This window comes from Dreissena polymorpha, chromosome 1 (assembly GCF_020536995.1).
Source record: "Dreissena polymorpha isolate Duluth1 chromosome 1, UMN_Dpol_1.0, whole genome shotgun sequence".
Taxonomy (NCBI): Eukaryota; Metazoa; Mollusca; class Bivalvia; order Myida; family Dreissenidae; genus Dreissena; species Dreissena polymorpha.
The window spans coordinates 171,999,038-172,005,910 of record NC_068355.1 but is presented as its reverse complement, the minus strand read 5'-3'; positions in this window follow the sequence as shown (position 1 = coordinate 172,005,910).

Genomic DNA, 6,873 nt, shown 5'->3' with positions numbered 1-6,873 from the left:
ATAATACGGGACATATTTCTTGGTTGTTAAAACTTGTTTGCTTTGTAAAGTAATAGGATTATCACTTTGTCCACTAATTAATATGCATATGCATCTTTGTTTTATAAACATGTGCTTATTTCCAACTATCAAATTAGTTTTGAGGGGTGGGGGTTGGCAAATATATGTATCCTTGTTTTTCCACTTTCTGTCCTTCCTTCCGTTAGTCCCATGTGTTTGTGTCTTGGGTTACTATAAAATGTTAGCGCTAGAATAATACAACTATAGAAATACAACAAATAAAACAACCAGCATTTCAGCTTGCGCAATTTTATTGTTCGTTATGATTATTTAAACAACTTATGTTATGACCGTTATAGAAAACTATTACATTGTTTAACGTGTTTCTTGCAAAAATGTGATGCTGTTTGTGGAATAAAACTTCACATATTTACCAGCTTTTTCCCCTCCATAAATTACTTCGCTGATTTTCAACACAACTGGTGTAATTGAACACTTTTAGCCCACCTAAACACAAACGGCTCAATGTGAGCTATTGAGATCATCCTTTGTCCGGCCTCGTGAATAGTAAACTTTAAGCTCGTAACCACTCTAGAGGCTACTTTTTTCGGTGTAGCTGTTTAACCGAGCTTTTCACCTTAGATGATCTCTACATAACGCCAGCAGACCCGAATGAATATGCTCCATGCATTCGATTGGTTGATTTGAGCATAATCCTCTGGAACATATGTAGTATAACCGCGTCTTTGTAGTATATTATGTTACACTGCTCAAATTAAGGAAATGCAGACTACTCTATTGGGTCCTTACGAAACATATCTACACATTTTATCCCAGTTACAATTACGCATTACCGGTAAGTTCCATCCCCAAATCCCCAAGACGTTCAGGGTCAGCGCTGGTTAAGTAAAGCGTCAGGGAAGACAGAATGTACTACCAATAAACGCCTTATGTTGATTACACATTATTGTTTTCAAGATATAAAAAAACACGAATTTTAGGTTAAGAAGCAACCGCCTAAATAGTATAGTGTCCATGATAGAAGGGAAATCGTTAGATTATCTTCCCACACATGTGTGACGTTAGCGGTCAATCTGTCTAAAAATGTTTCCTTCTAGCCAGAATAGGTTTCTGGCATTTGCCAGTTTGCTATAAATAACAAAGCGTGATTTTAATTTAAAATCGGAAAGAATTGTTGTTTGATGTTCCATTTACCAGACGCAATAAGATGTTGAAAGACCCGCGTCATGTGAAAATTGATCTTATGCATTATGCTGCCAGGGTAGCTGAAGCTTAGCCTTCGCATCCGCGCAGTCTTGCAGGATATGAATACTGAGGAGGATACTCAGGAGATACCACGAAACCTTGCATGCTATTGTATAGAGGAAAGCGTAGCCTATGATCACACTACGCAAGTGCGGAAGGCGTAGCACATGACTAGACCGCGCACGTGCGCATGCTTCGCTTGAGCTACGCTGGTCGCATATGCCACAAGACAAATTTTTGCATGACACGGATGTAACAGTGTTAGTTGTGACGAAAAAACAACTGCGCCTTAATGAAATATAAACAAATCGTATCTTTCAATGAAGAAGAAATAAATTCACAGCAAGCCACGTGAGGACACATATGATGTGAACAACCATACGATATAATGTGGTTTGATATACGTGCACTTCGTAACAAACATTTCATGCGGTTGATATTTGACTATTTAGTGTAAACAACAACAACATTACTTACACCTTGTTTTAAATTAAATAAGTTGAAAAAATACTCACACATGTTCTTCCTTTATTCTTAAGGATTGATATATGCCGAATATTGAAAAAATCTCATATATTTCTTGTTCATCCTAACTTAATGAAACTTGGTCGGGATGTGTATCTAGACAATATTTAAGCACAGTTTGAATTTGGATCACGTGCGTCTAATAACTAAGTCACCAGGCCAAGTCTTAGAAAACATTGTTTCCACTCTAGAGGCCACATTTATGACTTAATCTTGATGAAACTTTGTTCATAACAAATATCTAAGCCATCATTGAATCTAGACCATGTGCGTAAAAAATAGGTCACAAGATAAAATCTCCAAAAGCCACATTTATGACTTAATCATAATGAAAAGTTTGCAGATGATCACTATTGAAAGTTACATGCCAAATAAATATAAAAAAAAACTCTAGACAATTCGGTTTAAGAGATAATTTTTGAAATTGTCACTAAAAAATGTAAACAAACCTAGTGTATACTAGGGCTGGGCAAATTTTTATCCAGGGGCATGCTTTGAACAAATTTGGTTAATGACCACCATGCAATGTGAAATACCAAGTATCAAACCTTTAAACCCCGTGATGCCGTATATTTTTCAAGTTATTTTCTTAACAATTGTATATTAATAACTTGGGTGTGACCAATTTTGACCTCAGGGGCAGATATGAACAGAGTTGGTAGAGGATTAATAGATGAAATTACACAACAAATATTAAACCCCTTACACTTGTATCTTAAGAGATACATATTTATAATTATACGAATTTCAAAATAACCTCATAGAATAATGTTATTTCATATATAGTAAAAACTTTCTTAACAACCACCTCGTTACTACGACCAACTCGCTAAGAGGACCAACATTTTTCAATCCCGATTTTTTTCTTCTATATTTCTATGATCGTTACACTAACTACTCCAACCAATCCGTTAATCCGCTATTCCGACAACTTAAATCAGTACCGATCAACGAAATTGCTCAAGATTGACACTCGTTATAATTATACGAATTTCAAAATAACCTCATAGAATAATGTTGTCGAAATAAATGTTATTTAATTATGTTTAACTGTGATTTTGAATCTCTATTAAGACTGATAGCGATTATCAGAAGCACGATTACCTGACCTGCTTTCGCTTTCACTTTTCACTCGTAAAAGAAGCGCTACCCACAATTCTTTTCGCGTTAGCACACAGGTCAGTTAGACCGGTGTGTACACAATACAGTTTTTGGCATCTATTGCAACGCCGATGTTAGATTTTGGGCCCTTGTTTTTCCTTTTAACCCATGATTCTTGATTGACAATAAGCTATTATTATCAAGTCTTGATGTTACTCCTTTACTATTGGTTATTGTTTGGTACACACTTTTAAGATTAAATAAGGCGAATAATTTAACAGATATAATTGAGTAATATGGTTTTGTTCCTGATGGATCTGAAAACCAACCTGTATGCCATTATTACAAATGGAGTTGTGTTTGAAATAAAAGATTTATTTAATCAAGACGAGAGGTGGAAAATCTCAAAGACAATTTGGCATTATTTTTTTGGCATTAGAAAGACGCAGGTGTGTTAATTTTTATTTTTTGTTCCGTCCCTCCAAAACGTTTATTGCCCCACTCCGTTATGTCATTTAACAGTTTGACATGTATCCACTTTATTAGATTTGAATGCAGCTGATAACCTGCAACGTTGTGACCCAACAAAATTGTATTAGCCATAGACAAAAATGCGCTAATAATAAAATATGCCTGTTATGAGAAACTCATTTTTTAAGATATGTTTTTAAATGTTCTTATTTTTCCTTTTTATGTTTAAGCCATTTTAAAAAGAAAAGCTTAATTTATAGACGACTATGAACAGAATCAAGGCAACGAAAGGGAAAAGCGGTGTACCAGATCACCGGTTCACAACATAATTATCTCACGTGGGAATGGTATAAGACAGCAGGTGCATAGAATATACCACTCTCCGGTCTCATGCTTCAAGAAAAAGCCTTTTTCTATGCTTCAGAACTGTGGTTAACAGACTTCACGTCTTGTTTGAAAAGCCTGACATACTATCTTTGTACAATGTTTAAATTGATTACTGTTATATAGCATGCAAAAATTTAAAATTTCATTGAATGTTTATGTTTTTGTACTATGTGTCCATCGAATTCATGAAAACTCAGAATTAAGACTACATGGCTATTGAGACCACTTTTCAAAAATCTCACAGGTTGTCTTTATATCAAAGTTTTACAGTATGATGTACCATATTGACAAAAAGCCAAATGCAACAAGATATGTGTTTGTCAGAAACATTATGTCCCCTACTGCGCCGCTTTGAAGCTATATATTTGACCTTTGACCTTGAAGGATGACCTTAACCTTTCATCACTAAAAATGTGCAGCTCCATGAGATACACATGCATGCCAAATATGAAGTTTCTATCTTCAATATTGCAAAAGTTATGGCAAAATGTTTAAGTTGCAGCAAACAAACCAACCAACCAACAGACAGGACAAAAACAATATGTTCCCCACTATAGTTAAGTAAATAACGTTTTTTTTTTAGATTATCAAACTAGGCTTATGCATACATTAATATGCATGGATGACCTGACAAGTTATATCGCAAACCACAATATCCCGGATCTGTTGTGAACTTTGTTTAATATTTGACCCCTGAACCTAATTTTTAAACTTTGCTAAGATGCCAATATTACACTGTTAACATACTATAATTGATATAATTCAGTCCATGTTTTTTCTTTAAAAATAAGTTAACATTTTATAGTTCATTATGTAATCTGGTTAACAAGCTTCATCTTTTTAATATATTGTATTGAAAGATTATTGAAATGCTAATGGTGAAAGATAAATATATATTATGTGGGTGAGAATTGTGAAAAAGCAATATGTATATAAATTGTAGAAATATGATTGATTTGCTCCTTTACAAAATAAAGCAAACGCAATGTAATAAACTGTTTTATTTTATTGGCATTAAACAAATAATGCATTTAAGCCATGTGCGCTCAGTTATCTTGATGATTTTTGCAAATTTCAATTTTCATGGAAGTCCTTTAAGGTATTTGGAATAACCAAATCATTAAGTGTTTGTTTATCAAGTCGACATTAAGTAGCTGTGGTAAATATGCTTAAACCTGAACAAAAAGACACTTATTTGAAAACATTTAGATAGTCGCTGATACGGGGTTTGATAAACAAGAGCTATCGCAAGACAGCGCCCTTGAGTATTCTTCCACCTTGATAGTATAATGCACTCTTGCTGTGATTGGCAGATATAACAGCCCAAAAAGTCACACTTCAAATTGAATAGTAGTATTATAGATGCACTCTTGCTGTGAATGACTGGTATAATAACCAAAAACGTCAAACTTGAATTGAATAGTAGTAAGATAGTTTCTGTAAAGTTGAAAATGTATAAATTAAACAAGAAAAATTACCTTGCCTAGAAATTAGATTTTTCCGTTTGTTTATTTACATTTAAATAACTTATTACCCTACATCTGAATGTAAGCTACCTACTCACAAAATAACTGCAAATATCCCATTAGAACTCTAGTTTTTAAGAAGAATCCATTTATATATATATATTTAAATTTTGAAACCAGAGATGAAATGGTTTTAGTTATTTTTCATGTAATGAAGTATAGATATATATCAGTCTATATGATAAATATGGTTACCCATTGGGCGTCGCCAGTTTTAACCACACGGCTTGATTTGGATAACTTATCGATATTACCCATATATGATATTACTCACAAAAACATTTCATCTCTGAGCCTCATGATTTCAGAGAAGAGTTTTAAAAGTTATGTATTATATAACTTAGTGTACATGTATATAAATCATTGTGCCCCATTACATGATTTAAACAATCGTTGTAGAGGACCAAAAGACAATCTTTCAAACCAATATGAAGCCCTTTACTTGCGGCTCCAGAAAGGAGAATCTCTAATGTTTTTACTATTATTCTTTATCAATTATGTGACCCGTTGGGCGTGGCAAAATTGACCCCAGGTGAATGATTAAAACATTCGTTGTAGAGGACCACTAGACAATGTTACATACCAAATATTAAACCTCTGAGCATTGCGGTTTAAAAAATAAAGATCTTCACTTTTAAAACCCATGTTTATCTCTGATGACCTACATATGTAGCGGATTGGAAGGATTAAACAACTTTGAAAAACGGTTTTCTCAGGATAATTCTAATGAGATTTCGTTACAATCCACCAAGCAGTTTAGGGTTTCATACTCATGTATCAATAATGCAGAAATGACAGTACACAACGCAGTAACAATCTGCACTATCTTGCTTTGTAAATTACCCTGTCCAACCTATTGATATTAAGAATACTCATAATAATGCAGTCAATATGTTACCATACTAAAGTTCACACAAACAGGCCCGCCATATTAATACATAACTTTGATCGCACAATGCATAAACTATTATCTTATTATAGAAAATGATTTGCATCGATTATTTTACCATGTTTTGTGAAACTTATTTAGAAAAAATCCCCTTAAGTACCATTTAAAGTGAAAACATATTAGAGGGACAACATTCACAAATAAAATACAATCATCGACATGTTGTGCTCAGGTGAGCTAAGCAGTTGATGACTACTTTACCTCGTCTGTATCTTGTATGATGAAACCTGATTGGCAGAAAAAAGCACAGGATCTAAGCTGTATAAAGAATGACATTTTGAATGCCATAGCATTGAAAAAAGCGGCGCATAAACACCTCTGACTTCAGGAAAATACCACTTGAAAGTTAGACAAGGACACTCGCGTACATGTAAGCTGTTTTCATTTTCCATTAAATATTTAACAAATACTATATTCCGCTTGATTTTATGCACTACATGTACACCACTACAAGTGGTTTATATATATAATAATATATAATTGAATAAGTAAAAGCACAATCTTTATAGAAATTTAGTTATTGAAAATTAGTAGTTTTAAAATCAAACAGTGATTATGTTACTCTTTGCTTGCCATAGATGAAAGTAGGAATACGGACAAAACCCCTCCCGGATAAAATCCCTCCCGTCATTTTCATAGGGGGCGGAC